Source organism: Hyla sarda, chromosome 4 (assembly GCF_029499605.1).
Source record: "Hyla sarda isolate aHylSar1 chromosome 4, aHylSar1.hap1, whole genome shotgun sequence".
NCBI classification, from domain to species: Eukaryota; Metazoa; Chordata; class Amphibia; order Anura; family Hylidae; genus Hyla; species Hyla sarda.
In genome coordinates, this window is record NC_079192.1 from 391105811 (window position 1) to 391128671 (window position 22861).

General features: G+C 43.4%; 2 long non-coding RNA genes across 2 annotated transcripts in view; one reads left to right on the top strand and one right to left on the bottom strand.

Annotated features, from left to right (window-relative positions):
• The window catches only part of LOC130267397 (uncharacterized), a 54273-nt gene that overhangs the window by 30268 nt on the left and 1144 nt on the right, over positions 1-22861 (bottom strand). Inside the window, exons 2-4 of the long non-coding RNA XR_008843172.1 lie at positions 7012-7048; positions 5101-5250; positions 4941-5028 (exon numbers count right to left, since the gene is read on the bottom strand). This is a non-coding gene — a long non-coding RNA (uncharacterized LOC130267397). The remainder of the gene's footprint in view (positions 1-4940; positions 5029-5100; positions 5251-7011; positions 7049-22861) is intronic.
• Positions 186-22861, top strand: part of LOC130267398 (uncharacterized) — a 126425-nt gene continuing 103749 nt past the window's right edge. Inside the window, exon 1 of the long non-coding RNA XR_008843173.1 lies at positions 186-399. This is a non-coding gene — a long non-coding RNA (uncharacterized LOC130267398). The remainder of the gene's footprint in view (positions 400-22861) is intronic.

Below are 22861 nucleotides of genomic sequence, written 5' to 3' on the forward strand. Positions count from 1 at the left end.
AGGTGGTAGATATAGTACCAACTGTCACCAACTATCACCACTGCATCCAGAGATTAACTGTGAGGTCATGTGATGATGAGGTGGTATGTGTAATACTAGCTGTCACCAACTCTCACCACTGCATCCAGAGGTTGGCTGTGGGGTCATGTGATGATGAGGTGGTATGGGTAATACCAACTGTCACCAACTCTCATCACTGAATCCAGAGGTTGGCTGTGGGGTCATGTCATGATGAGGTGGTATGTGTAGTACCAACTGTCACCATTGCATCTGGAAATTGGTTGCAGAGTCATGTGATGATGAGGTGGCATGTGTAGTACCAACTGTCACCATTGCATCCAAAGATTGGCTGTGGGGTCATGTGATGATGAGATACAACTGTCACCACTAATATCAGCTGTAAGTTCATCATATGACAAGATGAGATGTGTTATATTACCTAAGGCATGGTTGAGGGATGGATAGTAGTGTACCAAGTGATATTATCACTGTGGCTAGAGATTGGCTGTGGGGTCACATGATGAAGAAACAGGATGTACGGTACCAGCTGAAGTCATGGCTTTGGGACAACATGTTCTGATGTCAATACTGTGACCAGAGATGATGATTAGACATGACTCTAAAACTGCACCAATGAGTGCACCAAAAAAATGACTTGTGTGATTTAAGCCCTAAAGTATTCGGGATATCACTGGTAGATAACAGTAAAATAATGTATGTTAAGAATACAGATCACGTTTGTTCTTATTAAGATCACATTGCACCGTGTAAGTCATGTCGTAAGTCTATCCATGCATGACTTCCATATCGTATAGGACACTGAAAAATGTCTATTCAGCACATTCTTGGAAATCGTCCATAATTTTTCTTCTTTGAGAGTCTGCAGTTTAATAGTTACAATATGCTCCCTTTATTCTTTGATAGTATAAAAAATTAACTACATGTGGCAAAAAGAATCTGTCTTGCTAAAGTTTCCATATGAAAACAATGGATTGGTTCATCTTTTTCCACTGCTGGCTTAATCCCAAGAATTTACTCACAAACAGGTTTGATGCAGACATTTATGCGACAGCCTCATTCTTTTGAAAGGAGATTGCCGAAACCCAAAATCTCCATTCAGATCAATGGAACACGTGAATATACTCTAACGGATTTTTTTTATTTATTCATTTTACTAATATATTTAATTTTCTGTCATTTGTTGACTTGACCAGGCACTTATCTTAAAAGTCTTTAGATGACAAAAGTCTTACATCATCACTGGAAAATGACTCCATTTGTATTGTTAAGGTACAAGAGGTTGGAAATGAAGGGGTAGATTGACCCAAATTATGGTATAAGTATGAAATAAACTCTGGTAATTTTAATGGAGTCTTTCAACTGCTTCGTGTATTTATGTTGGATGAAATACAAAAGAAGCACATGACGTTACGTGACAGCACTACTTTTTTTCAGCAGGAACACTTAAATTAGGGAAAGTGAGACTGTCAGGTTAATGAGGTGTGATGTATAAAGAACACTGGAGGTTGCTTCAGGGGACACTTCTCCCATATTCAGTGGCTTGCAGGGCCAGAGTATAGGAAGGACAAAAGGGGCAATTGCCATCGGGTCCTTACCTCCTCCAGACCCCTCAAGCTTTTCCAAAACACTAACAAAGTCAATTTATGGGGTCAAAAGGAAGCATTACTTGCTTCCTCAATCGTCTGGTTTCATGGCACTCATCAGGTCCCCACTGATCACCACTTCCTGTCTCCACCTGAACACACAGGAAATAGCTGGAGATACCCACTCATTGATTGGGCTGGGCCACTGCTGCGCGCAGTCATTGGTCAAGCAGGCATTTCCTGTGTGTCGAGACAGGACCAGGTAGAGAAGATCATCAGAGACCTACTGAACCTTTACATCAAGACACTAGAAAACTCTAAAAGTGTACCTCCAATAATGTATGTGTTAATATGTATTAAGAACAGGTGATTATACAACTGTAAAAAAGGTACTCCCTTAGCAGTCTTATGTATCATAGTAGAGTGAGGGCCTTACTGGACCCTGAATATCCCACTGTGTTCTCAGCAACCTTAGTAATGGAGGGTCTGCATATGCAAGGGTAGTTCTTGACCCAGAGGAACTTGGTAGTAGTAGTGTTTGGGTGTGTGTGTGCCCAGGATGTTAGATGGAAATGAATCAGACCTGACACAGGTGTAAACTTGAAACAGGAACAACACATTACTTGTAAGAGATTCCTCTGTGCTCGGCAATCCTTATAGCACAGGGTGGTGACATGTTTACACAGACTTGGCTCCAGTGTAAGAGAAGTTGGTAACAATCCCGTCAGGAGCTTTCTTATTAGGATAAGGACTAATTTAGCAAGTCTGTAGAAATACAGAAAGCACTTTAGGTGTTGCTTAAGAATGTAGTCTATACAAATATATTCTACTGAGGGGGGTCTTCCAAGCTTGGCTCATTGTGGTGAATACTTAGTTAGTTGTGCTACGATACCCTATTGCAGGGCGTAAGGTGAAAAAGATTGCCATGTGTCATATTGCACTGACTTCAGTCGGAGGCCCACTAAAAGTCCAGAGGTAGCAGAAGAGCACTCTCTCTCTCGTCTGACAGGAATATGGATCTATTAGATATCCCTAGAGACAGTTCTTGAGTGTATATTAACTCCACATGATGCAGTGATTCACCATAAATAACCCAGAGCAAACATAAAAGGGTACTCCGCTGCTCAGCCTTTGGACAAACTGTTCCGAACACTGGAGCCGGGAGCTCTTGATGTCATAGCCCTGCCCACTCATGACGTCACGCCCCACCCCCTCAATGCAAGTCTATGGGAGGGGGCGTGACATCACGAGCTCCCAGCTCCAGCTGCGGAACAGTTTGTTCCAAAGGCTGAGCAGCGGAGTACCCCTTTAAGTTGGAAAGCAACTTGAACACGCTTATGATTCTCCTGGGCTGGGTAAACTTCTGCACTGCAGGCTTGCTGGCAGGGAGAAACTCAATTTAGGGGTTTCTTCCCTAATCTGAGAAAGTGTAGACGTGATAGTTCTTTGGGCTAGGAGACTACTCTCACAGAACATGTAAGAAGGTTCTAGCAGTCTGAGGGAGATGTGTAGGTCATATACTTTTACACAGGATCCACCAGAGGCACAGCACCAAAATAATTAACTATTGTACAACTTTATACCTTGTAAAGCAGTGTGGAAACAATACAATTAATGTTTAGAATGTTTTAGAATGTTTAACCAGACAGGTAACCATGATACCCAGACAGGACTAAACTGACAGGCGACAGTCTATAGCCACACTACAACCTATATTCCTCAGCAGCATATAGACCTGTACTGGGACACTGCACACACACACACACATATATATATATATATATATATATATATATATATATATATATATATATATATATAGGTATTGGTTAGTTTATATGGTGTAGAAAAATCGGCCATAAATATAATATTGCTGGTTTTTAAGTAAAAAAAATTTACGATGGGAAGGTTAATTTCCACATTGTCTGATACCTCTCCTCACGTCCAGTCTCCAGATGGTAGGAACAGCCTTGAGAACCTCATTAAATTCCAATTTATTGTTAGGAAGGATATAAATTATTAACAATAAATGTGTTTTCTCATCTTTGGGCACATTTGGCTGTTAAAGGAGCAGATTGCAGGTTGTGTCTTTTATGACAAAATACAAATGTGTCACTTTATCCTACCTGATATCTATAGTTACAGGACACAAATCCATTATTAAAAGCATTAACCCCTTTAGAACCAGCCAGGACCAGAAAAAAATATTCATTGCTAAATCTTGGCATTCTGAAAATGATGTATGGTATATATATACTGTATATATATTTTTGGTGTCAATATAGCTGACTGCTTCCATTTCTGTTTTATTGTGTACGCTGGTGCCACGTCTCTGGGAAGTGACTAATCATTGTTGGATACCACTAATCTGATATTGATAACCTATCCTAAATGATAAGTTATAAATGCATTTTGCCTGGAAAACCCCTTTCAACCCCTGAATGTCCTGTGACACATACCTATACCTAGAGTTATATACCTATATCACAGGTTAATACAGTGACCCCCCGACTTATGATGGCCCCGACATATGATCATTTCAACATATGATGGCCTCTCAGAGCCCATCGTATGTTGAAGGCAGCATCGACATATGATGCTGCTGTGTGTCGGGGCCATCATACAAACAGCTATCTGACAGCGCTGACAACTTCAGCAACTGACAGATAGTTGTTTAATGTCCCCGTGTGCCCCGTTCTGCCTCCTGTTACTCACATGCTGTCCTGCTAACTCACGCACGCTTCCACTGTGAGCTCTTTGTAAGCCCCGCCCCCCCCAGTGCAGCCATAGCCAATAGCCTGGAGCATCTTGCTGCAGGCATCCAATGAGCTGCTGGCTGCCCTCCCCTTCCTTTCCTATAGAACTGTAGTCGGCAGGATGGTAATGGAGGACATTCTGTCTCCCCTGAAGGTATTTAAAGAACTGTACAGTACTGTATGCGATGTCACACATCACATACAATACATATACACACTATACACCCCATACATCAATGTTTCCCTATCAGTGTGCCTCCAGCTGTTGCAAAACTATAACTCCCAGCATGCCCAGACAGTCAATGGCTGTGCATGCATGCTGGGATTTGTAGTTGTGCAACAGCTGGAGGCACCCTTGTTTGTTAAACACTCCCCATACACTCCACATACAATGGTCATCCCAGAACCAATTAGCAGTTTCCCATAGAGATATGTATTCAACATACAATGGTTCCGAGGCCCCAGAACCAATTACCATTTTTACATAGACCTATGTACTCGACATATGATGGTTTCAACATATGATGGTTCTCCTGGAACCAATTATTATCATATGTTGAGGGACCACTATACTGCTTACCAGCACTTTAATTCTGTCAGTTTAACCCCTTAGATGCAGTGATCAGCTGAGACGAGTTACCATGGCACCTGTGGTCTGCCATAAGGATCTGTAAGAAAAAAGTTACATTTAAAAAAGCAGCCCACATTTTTTTTTTTTTGCCCATAGTATGCACACTCACCATCACAAGTTTTTGAGTATCATTTATTTAATTCCAGAGCAGCATTATTACAGTAACTTGGTCATGTGATCACCAATCCGATTCTTCAAATCTTCCAGCGCTTAATGTGTCACAACAGGATGTAATTTCTGGGTTTTGACTTCCTGTGGGCTATAGGATGAAAATATCACTGGGGCTGCAACGATTTTTGGAATTTATCAATAAAAATCAATAAAGGGAATCATTGATAACGATTTCCGTTATTGAATAATTCGTAGTTAGGGGGTGTGGTCTTGGCTGTTAGGGGTGGGACTTAGAAGCATAAAAAACTTAACTATAGTTACTACTTTCCCTCCCCCTACATTTTCCTTGCTCTATGATGCCTCCCCTTTTTCTCTGGTGCCTCCCCTTTCTCTCTGGTGCCTTCCTTTGCCTCCCCAATTGTTACTGGCCTACGGCCTAACTCCAGCAGTGAGACCAAGGCCTAGGGTGCAGTCCGGAGCTGGCTCCTTCTCTTGTTCCTCAGCGCCTACGATCCTGACATCGCAAGAGTCCCCTCGTTATTTTCCATCCTCCCTGCAGTGACAGATCTTCCTGGTACTGTCAAGGACCGACCGGGGGGGACAGAGAGAGTGAGCCCTAAACTGACCCTAAAACATCTCTCCTTGCCTACTTGCCCATCCATCCTAAACAATGGATCGACAACTGGGAGCCGGTCCCACCCTGCGCTAAAGTGCAGTGGTGTAAAAACAAATAATAAACATAGTCGGTCACAGGCCAGAACAGAAACGGTAAACTACTAGACAATCACATATACCAGACAATACAAATACTAACAATGCAGAATATAATTCACAAACAGAACAGAATATAGTGAGTTAATAAACAGTTCACCAAACCAGATATAAGATAAAGGGCAGACATGATAAAAATGAACAAAACTAGGCATGATATGAGTATTCAGCAGAATCCAGGAGATGAAGGGCATAGCGGAAGAACTGAGAGAAAAAACACTAAAACTGAACAGGTAAAATATAACACTGTTCACATACAGGTACAAGTACAAAAGACAAAGATCAGATCAACCAAACAGAATATAAATATAAGACACTGTTTTCACTGGGAAACAGAACATACAAGCTGGACTTCATAAAAAAGGATACAAGAACACCAAACTCTAGAACGCAGAGGAACACTAGTCAGGATACTAGATAGGATATTTCTCAAGATACAAGACTAGAACCAGATGAGTCTGAATAGAATCCAGAAAACCAAACAAGATATAAATATTCAGGGTACAGGTAACAAGCAAGACTCAGGCACAGTGTGAACACAGACAAAGCTAAACAGACATAATCCTAAAACCAACAAATGTAACACAGACTAAAAGATACAATGAATAAGACTTTAACCATGGCTAAAACTCAGATAAATAGAAGGTGCAAGCTCAAGCAGACATGGAAGTGTATTGCACACACAGACATAGTGGCATTAAACTAAATAACCAGCACCAGAATGCACGATTACTCTGACTAAATAACTTCACCCGAGTTCTCATTCATGGGAAATGTAGGTAGCATAGACAGGAGATGGTTATGATCTATGTGCTACCAACATGAAGTATAGCCCATGCCTAAAAGAGGTAAGCACAAGGCATACAATATATATATATATATATATATATATATATATATATATATATATATATTTATATATAAAATAATACTAATAAAAAAAAAAAAAAAAAAAAAAAAATATATATATATATATATATATATATATATTATATTTCCAAGACTGCTTCTTTGGCATAACAAATACATCTAAGAGGGGTTAGTCAAATAAATTTAAACCAGAGCGATGTTTTATCTTATGTAATAAAATGGTGGTGGTGGGGGGGGGGGGGGGGTAGTGCCATAGTTAACCACTTACCCTGCTTGCACCCATTCTAACGCTGGTCCTGTGATCTCTAGAATTAAAAGTTGAAATATTAGGAGGTAGTAGTCCATACTTGGCATTGCACTTTGTTGAAATATTGCTTATTTCTTTATCCTGCACCATGCCCACAGATTTATTTCTTATACTGATTTCTATTATGCAATGACCTGATATAGATTATCTGAATCATAGTTACGTCAACAGCGGTGAGATCATCAGAAGAACACGGCAATAGAAGGTGTTACTAATGTAGTTTAAGGCTAGAAACTTTTAGTTGATGTGTTCTGGCTCATGGGTTTACTCATCCATATGTGTGGGATGAAGAGAACAGGTTAAATTTATACCAAAAAGCAAAAGAACTAATATGATATTAATTTGATTTGATACCGTATTTAGTCATTTCTCAATGTCATTCATTTTGTGATGGCAAAGATAAAGAAAGGTGAATGAAGCAGATTAATAGGGACACATTTGTTTTTTAAACAATCCTGAATATGATGATAACATATACAGTACAATAAATGTCCTAATAAAGCCCAAAAAGAAAGTGCAATATTAAATGGGTTCCTGAAATAAAATACTAGTAAAGGGGATGGAAGTTAGCTTGTTTATATATCCACATGTGGTGGTCGCCTTGAGGGTGTGAGTGGTGGTCGGGATGTTGTTGTGCAGGTTATAAAGGGTGTTATTAACCCTTGTCAGTCGTGACGCCAGGGTGAGGGTTAAATGCTGAGTGTATTGGCCTATCGCCAACCTTCCCAAGGACGATAGGTGCTTGCAGAATAAAGTATTGTCCACAACCAGAGCTTTGCTGAAAACTTGCATAAACTTTACTGAAGATTTTCTGTAGCATGCAAACATAAGAACAGTCTTTGTAACAGTCTATGAACAGCTTCGATGAGATTGACCGTTGGTTGGGACTTTTAGTAAGTTCTTTAACTTGTAAGAATTTAGTATGCGCAGATCCGCTGGATATAGGGTTATGTTTAGGTCCAGAGTCCTTGCCAATAATTGCGGAGAATTTAGAAGAACTCACTGTGTAATTCAGCCAAGGCCGCAAGGCTTTGGCCTAGTAATTGTCGTTGAAAGTTACGGAGGTCCTACCTCATTCAGTGACAGCAACCCAAGAGAGAGAATATGGCCGCAGCTCCCTTATATGGACAGGGGCTGATATTGGGCATTTTTCTTTGGTGACAAATATAGGTTTATTAGTCTTCAGACAGGCCTGTACATCTGATTTCTTCAGCTTTCTTCATCTGCAATTATATGAAAGACTATTGTGGACATATTGTGCTCGTTTCATAGACACCAAACACTTCATGCATGTCTTAATGCATTTAGGACCCAGTGGCCAGGGCGTACAAGTACACCCTGTCCGGTCTACAGGTGAAATACTTAGAGGGGTAATGCAGGGTCTATTTTTTAAAAGTAAATATGTTTAGGCTGGGGTAAAAATGAAAAAAACTGTACTCACATTCCCTGATCTCCTGCCTCCATATTAAAACAGTGCCCGGTCTGTTGCTCAGCACTTCCTGGTGATAGTTTCGAGCTCAGCCTTTTCTTCAGAGGTGTGTAAATCTCAAATATGTAATCCACTTAAGCAGTTCCGAGATAAGCTACACATCTTTGGACCCTCTGCTTGACATTTGGTTGTTAAAATTCCACCAACTCTTTTGGCTTTCATTGGACCCTTAGAATAAACCCTATTCCAATGACAGATGCCATTTAAATAATGTATATTTTGTACCTAATGCTGTTACATGTAATGGTGTCATCCAAGTACTGGGGTTTACTATAGTAATATTTACAACACAATAGTTTATTTTCACATGTTCTATTTAAAGGTTTTCACCGCAAAAAAAATAAAAAAAATTCCTGACTACCTTAAGTGAAGTGTTTTCCTCTCTAGTCGTTGCATGTCTAATGCATCCATCGGGAGCTTTGCCCATGAATTAAACATCATATAACTTTCAGTAGTCACATTCCTAATGTATTCCACTGAATATCTGAGCAGTAACATAGGGCTGTGATTAACTGGAGGGGAAATGAGTGTCTTCTGTTACTTTGAAGGCCGCTTATAATTGATAATTTGGAAGAATTACTTCTGGCAAAATTTGGAGTAAAAAATTAATATAATTATTTTAAATGCTGATTGTAAAAATTCAGTTTGTAGCTTAAAGAGTATGAAAGTACAGAACTGTAATATTTCGAAAGTAGGGCGGTATTCTGTATATATATATATATATATATATATATATATATATTTAGTACAAGAACAATATAGCCACCTAAAAAAATATAAGGGATAGTTACCTAAGCATTATTGACACTTGATGGAATAAAGCTACTCACTTTTCTCCACCTTATGGAGTGCTGCAAGTGACTTATCTTGGACTACCTGCTAAGCATACCCATAAAACCCTTTGTTCTATTTGCCATACAAGAGGACAATATTATTGTGGTGACCCACGGTGATGGCTGGACCACAGGCAAGATGGTATTAACCCCTAATGTTCGTGACGCCAGAGTGGTTTTTGGGTACCGGAACCACATGAACAGTATCTCCGCTATTCCAATGGCTAGGTAGTGAAAGGAGAGTCCACAACCAGTTATGGTTTAACAGATCCTTTACTGAGTTTAGATAGATAGTATTATCTTCGCAGCCAGGCCAGATTCCCAGTGGGGTGGCCAGGAACACAGAAGGACCTTGCAGCTTGCTGGGACCAATTAGGCTGGGTTCACACCACATTTTGTTAAATAAGGTTCCCGTATACGGCTGGGAGGAGGGGGGGCGGGACTTAATCGCGGCGCCCGCACTCAGCCGTATTCGGGAACCGTATTTAATGTATGTTTATGAGCCGACCGGAGTGAACCGCACCCTCCGGTCGGCTTCGTTTTCGGCCGTATGCGGTTTCCTGACCGTAGGCAAAAACGCGGTCGACCACATTTTTGCCTGCGGTCGGGAAAAAGCATACGGTCGAAAACGAAGCCGACCGGAGGGTGCGGTTCACTCCGGTCGGCTCATAGACATACATTAAATACGGTTGCCGAATACAGCTGAGTGCGGGCGCCGTGATTAAGCCCCGCCCCATCCTCCCAGCCGTATACGGGAACCGTATTTAACAAAACGTGGTGTGAACCCAGCCTTAGACTGGTAATAGACTTTAGATAATTATCTTGAGGCTTGACTTTAGACTGGACTTGACTATGGGTAGTGACAGCAGACATAGACTTTTGACTTACTGGAATGACTGTAGATTTGAGGCCTTCCAGGTGCTGGACACTAGCACTGAGATCTCTGGTGTTTGCTGTTCCTCAGCAGGGAGCATAAGAGAGAGAATTGTAATGGCTGCCCCCTTATATAGAGGGGGGCTGAGCCAAAGCCCATTGTTCAAGCTGCGGGTCATAGGTTAAGCTGGTGCCCTCTGGGTAACATGTGACAACATAGACATAACATGTGACATTTCACCGGTCCTTGAGACAACTGCTGGAGTCCTCCAAAGGTCCTTTATACTGAATATACATTAGGACACTGACTATCCATAAAATAAAATAGATAACAATACAGTAACAGCAGTGGAGACACTGCAGGAGAGCCCCAGGTCACTGAGGGACTAAACCTGACAGGGCCTAAGGGTAGTACAGAACCATGTTCTGTACTGGGACATTACAAACCCCCCTACTTAACACAAGTTGCCCTCGATGCAGATTTTGTCAGAGTTGAGGGTCGAGGTAGCCCTGGGGCCGGATGCAGTCCTCAGACATTGTTACTCACAAATGTCCATTCCAGGCTGGTAAATATCCTTTGGTAAAAACTAAGAACATAAGAGTCTCTGTATTATTGTCTATACATGCTCTGATTTGTGTTTGGACAGGATTAGTACTGACTAGGACTAATACATATAACTGTACTTTAAGCATCTTTGACTATGCATTTGATGACTTGACTATGCATAATAATTGGCTAGACATAACATGACATTTGGACTATACATGTAACATAATACTCATGACTAGACTTACGACTATATATTAGACATTTTATATATGACTAGACTCAATACTTTAAACTAGACATTTGCGGATTGGGTTGCCTGAGGCTCTCTGCCCAATGCCTTGGCTACTGGGGTCCCTTGGCATTTAAAACACTTCTTCCCAGAACACTATATTAGGTTTATGCTAGACATTTTTATGCTAGACATCTGATGTAGATAACATTTTGACATTTCTGTTACCTCATATTGACTATGTACATAAAGTTTAGTATCAGGAGTACTCTCTGGCCTGGAAAGTATCCTGCGCATGAACATAATAATATATGACATTAGAGATATTTGATATATGACATCAAGTAGACTGTGAAATTTTGAGTGCTACAGTACTACTGTATGTGACTTGTGGTGTACATTACTTATGTGTACTTTTTATGTGTACATTATGTGTACTTTTTATGTTTACATTAGTGTACCACAAATACTGTTTATTGTATACTGTATATCTACAAGATGCTGGTGGAGGGGTGATATGTGCTCCTCCCGAATAGGAAAAACCCCTGCTCAGGAAAAACCCCTGTAAGGATACAACCATCAGAACTGTACACGGTGACTTTTGGTGTACAATAACTTATATACATTTTATTAGACCTTGGTAAACATAATACAAGACCATAACATTTCAGTGTACCTCCGTAACTAATTTTATAGAACAGTATATATTACTATGGGCATTTACATAACAGTTCATGTACTGCTCGGTAGTCCATGTATATAAGGAGTCTTTTGTTCAGTCAGCTCAGGGTCCGGTCCTGAGGAGACTGGTATGCAGCTAATATGGAATCTCCTACCCCAAGGAGTCTCTTGGCCAAAGACGTGTACATACTTACTAAGCTTGGTTGCAAAAAGAACAAAAACTTTCAGGCACATTTCTTGAATGTTGCTGCAATCTGGAACAACAAAAGTGTGCTACAGCACAACAGTCAGTTAGTCTGGCGACCAAAGTTTGGTTAATTCACTGTACGCAACGTTACTTAAACTGCTCTCTTTCTTTCCCAGTCCTGCCTACCAGGTGAGGCCCTAGGCTACGAGATGAACCTAGGGTTGCGAGACTGGGCCCCTTGCATGGAGTCAACATGGGTGTTCCACATTACATGGGACAATTGGGCATTGTTGATGGTGGGGCTGACTGTAACCACCACCTGCACTGCAGCAGCTTGCGCCACAGAGGGATTACTGGTTGGTGCCTGTTCTTCTGGTCAAACCTCCGCCACTACAGGAGTAGGCCCAGGCACTTTCGCGGGTACCCGCTGGTTAGGCCAAACCTCCGTTACAGCTGGAGTAGGCCTGGGTACATTAGTTGGTGCCCGATGGTCAGGCCAAACCTCCTCACTCATAGGAGTAGGCCTGGGCACATCTGTACTGGAACATTGAGGTATGTACTTGGGATCCATCGCTGGTGGATCAGAATACTCCTCCTGGACGACTGCTCCTTTGGCACTTGGAGGGAGTACACTAAAGGGATCTGTTGACTTGGACAAGTATGGTGGAGCCACAGTGAGTATGGTACGCCTGTGGAGGCCTGTAGACCCGGCCTCAGCTCGAGTGGGCCGGGTCAGGTCCCCAGGCAATTGATTCAACAACTTGACTTTACGAACATATACATTTTGTAGGGGGCAGGTAGATTGACAGGCCTTTTCAATATTTCGGCCTATGCTGCCTGGAATCAGTTTGTTAACAACTTCCTTCAAGATATTTGCTTGTAACTCACGGGTCAGGATTTCCATCATCTTTTGGCGGAGCTGACATACTAGTTGATATGGGGCAGGGGAGGTCTTCTTGCCCTGATTGATGCGGTACACAGCTGAGACAGAGAAGGTAGCCATCCGCCGTCGGCACAGCAGCATGTGCTCTAATTTTAGACCACCGTTTTCTTCCTATGGCTCTATCCCTTGATCGCTTGTAGGCTACTGGCCCTTTAAGATGCCGGGTATGGGGCTACATTATTATATGCAGATTTGGAGAGAGCTTTCAAGAGGGAGCTTTCAGGTGAAATTTTGAAAGGGTCTGATAGCACAAAAGAAAAACGGGCCTAGGTCGGTGCAGCCATTGTAGCATTCCTTTTATTTAATGAGAGTACTTAAAGGGGTAATCAGCCCCTAGACATCTTATTTGGATAGGGGATAAGATGTCAGATCGCCGCGGTCCTGCTGCTGGGGAGCCCCGGGATCGCCGCTGCGGCACCGCACTATCATTACTGCACAGAGCAAGTTTGCTCTGCGCGTAATTATAGGCAGTACAGGGGCCGGAGCATCGTTGCATCGCGGCTCCGCCCTTCGTGACATCACGGCCCGCCCCCCTCAATACAAACCTATGGGAGGGGGTGTGGCGGTCATCACGCCCCCTGCCATAGACTTGCATTAAGGGGACGGCCGTGATGTCACGAGGGGCGGAGCCATGATGTCATGCTGCTCCGGCCCCTGTATTGCGTGCAGAGCCAACTCGCCCTGTGCTGTAATGATAGCGCGGTGCTGCAGCGGCGATCCCGGGGCTCCCCAGCAGCAGGACCGCGGCGATCTGACATCTTATCCCCTATCCTTTGGATAGGGGATAAGATGTCTAGGGGTGGAGTGCCCCTTTAAGAGGATCTCTGAAAAAAACATAAGTAATCTTTAATGTGTGATCACTGAGGATCTGACCTTTAGGATCCCTATGATCAACAAAATGTAGGGGGTCTTCATTGCCTATCCAGTCACATCAATCAGCCATCAACCAGTTTGCCAGGAAAGATTTCGCTAGACTTGCAGACTTCTTTATAATTTTGGAAATCATATTCTCATTGGAATTCCTTTTTTTATTTTTATTTTTTTTTAAAGCAATTTGATAATCTTGAAAAAAGACTTTAGAACATGGTCCTGTCACCGCATGGTATGTAACCGATCTTACTGAAACTCAAGCTTCCCTTGAAATGGCTGACATACCGAAATGTGACTGGCTGTAACCTACATTCTACTAGTTGAAAACATATTTTAATCAGGAATAAATTCTGGTCACTTGCCAGCCTCTCCGAGCTTGTTAGCCTCACGATGACAGAAAATTGGGGGGGGGGGGGGGAATTAAAGGTTATTATTAAAAAATGTGGAAGCGCAGCTGCATTATACATCAATTTGGGGGATTAACATGAAACATCACGAGCGGTTATAGACGTTGGTAAAACAAGTATGGGGGATCATAACATGGTATGCCGTATCACCGCTAGCATTTTAATTTTATAGCCAAATGTTAAACTTTTTCTGTAGTATTCTTGGCAGGGCCTGCAGCACATTTTGTATAATATGGCAGTATAAACTATGTGTTCTGGAAAATATAAGTTCCCAGTGGTACTTCGCAGGCATGTTTAATACAGATGGAGACGGGCTTTTGTTTCCAAAAGGAAATGGTTCTGCTTCTCATGTGAAATATTAAACACATTTCATAACGCTGCAAGTATTCAGGAAGGGTTAACCATTTTCTGACTGAAATCGAAAATAGGACCATAAAATGATATAGAGTATACATTCTACATAATAAGGAACATTTTGTTTATTTTAAGTACTGTATATTGTATACTGTATATATTAAAAGAATACTTAGTTAAGGGGGGTATTGGTTGTCACTGAAATGATCCAGCTTGTGAACGGAGATTTGCAGGCAATGCTCCGTGGGAAAAAAGTACCGTATTTTTCGCCGTATAAGACGCACTTTTTGTTCCCCAAAACTGGGGGGGGAAGTTGGTGCGTCTTCTACGGCGAATACACACCTATCGGGTCAGTCCCTGCGGCCATCAACAGCCGGGACCCGCGGCTAATACAGGACATCACCGATAGCGGTGATGCCCTGTATTAACCCTTCAGACGCGGCGATCAAAGGTGACCGCCGCGTCTGAAGCGAAAGGGACACTAACCCGGCTGCTCAGTCGATCTGTTCGGGACCGCCGCGGCATCCCGAACAGCTTACAGGACACCGGGAGGGACCTTACCTGCCTCCTCGGTGTCTGCTCCCGGCCGGGATCCCCTGCATGGCCGGCGCTCTCCTTCGACGTCATCACGTCATCGCACACGCCATCCCGTCATCCAATAGGAGCGGCGTGCGTAGCGACGTGATGACGGCGACAGAGAGTGTGGATCCCGGGGAAGAGGACGTCCGTAGCATCGGGGACACCACGGGGACGCGGCAACAGCGATGGAGCGACATCCAGGGCAGCGGTGACGAGCGGTGACAGGTCCGAAGCGGTGGGGACACATATTACCTCGTACCAGTGGTCTTCAACCTGCAGACCTCCAGATGTTGCAAAACTACAACTCCCAGCATGCTGGGAGTTGTAGTTTTGCAACATCTGGAGGTCCGCAGGTTGAAGATCACTGTTGGGTTCAAAATCTTTTTTTTCTAGATTTTGCACCTTTAAAATTGGGTGCGTCTTATATGCCGATGCGTCCTATAGGGCCTAAAATAAGGTATGTAAATTAAATCTCATCTAAAAGGAAGAAAACTGTGTCTTTCCACATCTATATGTAGGATTTCCAATCATAAAAGAGCTTAAAAGGTGTTTAGGGATATGAGACATTTCCATGTTCTGGTTTTCTATAAAAAAAAATGTGTCAGTAGGTGGTTCTTTGACAACAGTAAGTTAACCTCCTGAGCGGTTATCCCAAGCGTGACTCGGGGTTAATTTTCCCTGCCAGGATCGGTAACCCCGATTCACGCTCGGGGTAGAATTGCAGAGTTGCCGGGCTGGACGATATATCGCAAAAGCAATGCGATATAGCGATGCGGCCCCCCCGGGAAAACTTGCGAGTATCTGCTCTGGTTGGCTCCCGTTGCGGGGGCCGGCCAGAGCAGGTAAAGAAAAATACTAAAAGTCAGTGTTTCCCTACCAGGGGGCCTCCAGCTGTTGCAAAACTACAACTCTCAGCATGCCCGAACAGCCAAAGGCTGACATTCAGTGCAAAAAATTGTACCGCTTTTGGTACAAATTTCCAGAAAGAATCATACCGCCAGGAAGGTTAAAGGGGTTAGCCAGCTAATAGCTCTAATCCCCTTTCCACAGCATATGGCATACATGTCTTATTGTGTGGGGGTCAAAAAGTTGGGACCCTCCACAATCTCCAGAATGAGGCCCGTCTCTTACCTATGAGCCTTCTGCGACAAACCGGTCTCAGCAGAGACGAGCCCTTCAGCCAATCACCTGTTGTGGTGGCACACCGCTACGACCAGTGATTGGCTGAGCGGACCATTGCTGCTGTGACTAGTAGGTCTTGGAAGGTAGGGGCTGGAGCACTCAGAGGTAACAGTTTGGCCACGTGCAGCTCAAACGTGAACTGAGCTTGAATGTGATTTCCAAAAACATTCTATGATAACCTTAAAATATCTCAAGTCATAATATCAGCCGTTCACATCACGATTTGGCTCTACACCACAGATATACAGTACCATCAATAGGGTATTGTGAAGCATGTTCTGGTGGTACACATGTAGCCAGTGGGTTTGATAGACCAAACATAGTCTACTTGTGATTGTATTTAATCTGTTTTACACCAATATATGTAAATATATATATTCACAGGTATACAACAATTAGTCTATAGAACCCTAAGACCATGATATGGGCACCACACCACAATGTACTTCATAATAACTTAATGATGTCAACTTGTGGGGTACAGCCACTTACATGACTAAAAGGACATCTGTAGTGCACTATAACTCCCCTCCAAAGGATAGGGGATAAGTTGTAGATCAAGGGGGGGGGGGGGGGGGGGTCCGAGCACTGGGGAATGCCCCCTTTTGGATAGGGGATAGGTTATAGATCGCTGGGCCCCCCGCAATCTCCTGAATGGGGCTCCGGCAGTCTGCTGGAAAGGAGGCATTCCCCAGTGCTCGGATCCCTCCCCCCCCCCCCCCCCCCCCCGTGATCTATAACTTATCCCCTTTGGATAGGGGATAAGTTATAGTGCACTACAAATGTCCTTTAACACATGCCAAGGTTTTTATCAGAAACCTTTTTTATGGTATCCCAATCCATAGTGTTAATCTGACCTCAAAGTAGTAGGTACAGGATGCCAAGTTTACAATCACATCTAGGTTTTTATGTATCGTATAATAGAACCTTGGCACTATAAGTGGGTGGTATACCTGTCTCCTACTTTGTGTGTCCAGTGCTGTTGCTCTGGTCCACTCTGTTATCTCTTTACTTCCACTGGTTGATGCACTCTCCTGTACTCGCCAATGTAGTTCCAAGTACACTGCAGCCAATAAGCGGCCACTGCAATGGGCTTGCGACATCATTAGGAGGAAAGTGTCATCCAGGGGAATAATAATAAAAAAGTTGTATGCACCAGAGCGACTGAAGCTGAAAACGGATGAGTATAATATATTTTGCGACCCGAGCATTTATATCTGGTCATGGACTTCCCTAATGCCTGAATAGTCTGTCTTAGCATTAAATGGTATTCTGGCCATAGATATCGTATCCCCTAGGGGATACGATGTCTGATCGTGGGGGGTCCGCTGCTGAGACCCCCTGCGATTCTGTGCCGGGCTGTTGCTCCAATCTCGGAAACCTCTGAGTTTCCGGGATTGGAGAAGTGACATCACGCCACGCCGCCTCAATTCAACCTAAGGGGGTCCCGGCAGTGGGCCCCCCCCACAATCAGACGTCTTATCCCCTATCCTTTGGATAAGATGTCTATGGCCGGAATACCCTTTTAAGAAAAGTCACAAAGTCTTTTGTTAATGCTATAGACCATGTATCTTGGGAAAAATGTATGAAATAAAGGTAAATCACTCTGCAAGCAGCTCCATTTTTGGAAGTAAGTACCTATTACTATCATTGCACGAAACAAAAACAACAAAAACAAAACTTTACATTGCAAAATGTAACTTTCTTTATGTGACAACGGGGTGTGATGAGGGCAGATGTTGTTACCCTAGGGGCAGATGACATTAACCCCTTGTATTCGTGACACCAGGGTGTGGTTTAGCCTAAAACCACCTAAAGATGGTAAAGTCTATACAGTTCAGCCAGGGCCCAAGGAGGTGACCAGTGACACAGAGACCTTAAGGGCTTGCTGGGACTTGTAGTAGGACTGGACAATTTAATGCAGACCATGCTGACTTGACAGATGACAGGGACTGACTTTATCTGTGACTTTAGCTTACTTGACTTGATGGTGGCTGCAGGACTTGACTTTGAGGTCTCCAACACTCTGGACACACACACTAGGCACAACTGCACTGGACCTCAGCATAGACTTGTAAGGAAAGAGAGAGAAGCTCCACCCAGGGCTTATATGGGGGAGACTAGCAGGGAGTCCATAGGTCACTCTTGGGATCACCATGTCACTGATACCTCCTGGGTAACAATCACATGACATAACTCTTAAAGATACAACACATTTTATAATGCAATACACTGCAGAACATATGTACAGGGGGGAAACAGGTGCAAGGGGCCCTGGGGACACTGAAGGAGGCTGCCTGACAGGACAGCAGGGGTATGGGGTAACATCTCCCGTACTGGGCCACCGCATTTAGATGATTTTTAATGTACTTTTACATTTTAATCTCAAGGTAATGTTGTGTGATCTAAAATTGGAAAACATCAAAAGCAGAATCCAAGAGAATGTGTTCCAGAGCTGTAGTTCTTCAGATGAGGAGCCAGAATTGAAGACTGTAGTAAATTTCAGCTGTCACTGTTGTGCAGAATTCTCATCCATTATTACAATTATGGTAGAAATAACAAACACTTATATATGTGGAGATATAATAATATAATTACAGAGAAAGTCGCTAAGTTCATACCTCATCATTTCAGTATTCATCACCTTTAGTGTAAGTGCACATAGGACAGAAAAGCTTCAGATTTTACTTGCAAATTTGCATATGTAAATCACTGTCAGATCACATCAGGCTGCCTCATTTTCCTGGCCCCTGCGTGTTTCTCATGGCAAGTCACACACACACACACACACACATAAACATATGTGGTATTACCGTGTGTGTAAATGTCTGAAGTACTTAAATATAAGGTTAATTAAATCGCATGGTTAATGGTGTAAACCTAAAAAATACAAAACTACAGAATTGCTGATTTTTGGTCAGTTCAAATATAAAAAAAAAAGGTATAAAAAAAGCTATTAAAAAAGTCCCATCAAAACAAAAATGTTACCGATAAAAAATACAGATCACTATTAGAAGACGAGGAGGAAAAAACAAAAGTGCAAAAACAAGAAAAACTGATGTCCTTAAGGGGGTATACTGTACACACACATATACACAGGTATACTGTACACACATATACACAGGTATACTGTACACACACATATACACAGGTATACTGTACACACACATATACACAGGTATACTGTACACACACATATACACAGGTATACTGTACACACACATATACACAGGTATACTGTACACACACATATACACAGGTATACTGTACACACACATATACACAGGTATACTGTACACACACATATACACAGGTATACTGTACACACACATATACACAGGTATACTGTACACACACATATACACAGGTATACTGTACACACACATATACACAGGTATACTGTACACACACATATACACAGGTATACTGTACACACACATATACACAGGTATACTGTACACACACATATACACAGGTATACTGTACACACACATATACACAGGTATACTGTACACACACATATACACAGGTATACTGTACACACACATATACACAGGTATACTGTACACACACATATACACAGGTATACTGTACACACACATATAAACAGGTATACTGTACACACACATATACACAGGTATACTGTACACACACATATACACAGGTATACTGTACACACACATATACACAGGTATACTGTACACACACATATACACAGGTATACTGTACACACACATATACACAGGTATACTGTACACACACATATACACAGGTATACTGTACACACACATATACACAGGTATACTGTACACACACATATACACAGCAGTCGCAATCATGACTGGGACCGGCCACCATGATAATGACGCCACTGTCTGATCTGCTGACGCTGGATGCTTTAAAGGGGTGCTCTGCTGCTAGACATCTTATCTCCTATCCAAAATTTCTGGTTTCTGTGGCAGTGGTCGTGTCATCATAGTGATGTCACCCCACTCCACCTCCATTCATGTCTATGAGAGGGGGCGTTTTGGCCAACACGCCGTGCTGTCATGATCACGGCCTCCAGCTCCGAGCATTCTGTACAAAATTTTTTGAACGCTGGAGCACCGGAGTACCCCTTTAAGTAGGAGGGAACAGACAGGCCATCAAAAATTTCACCAGACCATAAATAATGCGGCAAATTTGGCTAAATATATGCCTATATGCCTAAACTGCACCACTCTCCCTCTGCATAGAATTGGATAAATTCCCCTCCATTATGTATGAATTCCATGTGTGTTGTGGCCTCTGGACTTACTTGTACTTTTGTTGGTGTTAATAAAATGAACTTTTAGCGGTACATGGATTTTTATTTTGGTGTAGCTATATCATATAGTAGTAAGCCCCCATACTGGCCAATATAGCATTAGGCCCCCTATAATGTGCTGTAGAGTGTTAGGCTCCCTATACTGCTCCCATATATTCTTTATGTGGACTATTCAGAGGGTACCATTTGTGGCAGGGGTATATTCAGAGAGTACAGTATGTAGCAGTGTTATATTTAGGGTGTACAGTGTGTAGCAGGGTTGTATTCAGGGGGTACAGTGTGTGGCAGAGTTATATTCAGGGGGTACAGTGTGTGGCAGAGTTATATTCAGGGGGTACAGTGTGTGGCTGAGTTATATTCAGGGGGTACAGTGTGTGGCAGGGTTGTATTCAGAGAGTACAGTATGTAGCAGTGTTATGTTTAGGGTGTACTGTGTGTGGCAGGGTTGTATTCAGGGGGTACAGTGTGTGGCAGAGTTATATTCAGGGGGTACAGTGTGTGGCAGAGTTATATTCAGGGGGTACAGTGTGTGGCAGAGTTATATTCAGGGGGTACAGTGTGTGGCAGAGTTATATTCAGGGGGTACAGTGTGTGGCAGCGTTATATTCAGGGGGTACAGTGTGTGGCTGAGTTATATTCAGGGGGTACAGTGTGTGGCAGGGTTGTATTCAGAGAGTACAGTATGTAGCAGTGTTATATTTAGGGTGTACTGTGTGTGGCAGGGTTGTATTCAGGGGGTACAGTGTGTGGCAGAGTTATATTCAGGGGGTACAATGTGTGGCAGAGTTATATTCAGGGGGTACAATGTGTGGCAGAGTTATATTCAGGGGGTACAGTGTGTGGCAGAGTTATATTCAGGGGGTACAGTGTGTGGCAGAGTTATATTCAGGGGGTACAGTGTGTGGCAGGGTTGTATTCAGAGAGTACAGTATGTAGCAGTGTTATATTTAGGGTGTACAGTGTGTGGCAGGGTTGTATTCAGGGGGTACAGTATGTAGCAGTGTTATATTTAGGGTGTACAGTGTGTGGCAGGGTTGTATTCAGGGGGTACAGTATGTGGCAGTGTTATATTCAGGGGGTACAGTGTGTGGCAGAGTTATATTTGTTACGCCGAGCGCTCCGGGTCCCCGCTCCTCCCCGGAGCGCTCGCAGCATCCTCTCATTCGCAGCGCCCCGGTCAGACCTGCTGACCGGGTGCGCTGCAATATCACTCTCAGCCGGGTTGCGATTCGCGATGCGGGAGGCGCCCGCTCGCGATGCGCATCCCGGCTCCCGTACCTGACTCGTTCCCCGTCTGTCTTGTCCCGGCGCGCGCGGCCCCGCTCCTTAGGGCGCGCGCGCGCCGGGTCTCTGCAATTTAAAGGGCCACTGCGCCACTGATTGGTGCAGCAGGCTTAATCAGTGTGTTCACCTGTGCACTCCCTACTTATACCTCACTTCCCCTGCACTCCCTCGCCGGATCTTGTTGCCATTGTGCCAGTGAAAGCGTTTCCTTGTGTGTTCCTAGCCTGTGTTCCAGACCTCCTGCCGTTGCCCCTGACTACGATCCTTGCTGCCTGCCCTGACCTTCTGCTACGTCCGACCTTGCTCTTGTCTACTCCCTTGTACCGCACCTATCTTCAGCAGTCAGAGAGGTTGAGCCGTTGCTGGTGGATACGACCTGGTTGCTACCGCCGCTGCAAGACCATCCCGCTTTGCGGCGGGCTCTGGTGAAAACCAGTAGCAACTTAGAACCGGTCCACCAACACGGTCCACGCCAATCCCTCTCTGGCACAGAGGATCCACCTCCAGCCAGCCGAATCGTGACAATATTCAGGGGGTACAGTGTGTGGCAGAGTTATATTCGGGGGGTACAGTGTGTGGCAGGGTTATATTCGGGGGTTACAGTGTGTGGCAGGGTTATAATTAGAGGATACATTTTGTGGCAGGGTTATAGTAAAGGGTACGGTTTGTGGTTGGGTTATATTCAGGACTGGAATAATTATTGTCTTCATATATAGGATGAGGATCTACTGACAAAGTGAGTAGCCATCAATGTCTGGGCATCAAACTCAGCAAAGCTAAGAGACAAGCCAGGGCAATGTATTGTATTGGGGCCCTGTGGTTCCCAGCTATGCCCCTGACTGAGATAAATGATTTGGCTGCATGATATAAAAGAAAGTGGCAAAAATGTCAAACTACATATCCTGGTCCACATAGGAACCAATCATTCAGATTCTAGATAGATGGAGAGTTGATACTCTGAGGAAGGAAAGACGTATCATGTGATATGGAGTCCATCTCTTCTGGTAGCAGCCATTATTGAGTAGTCCCTAAAGCGACCAGGAT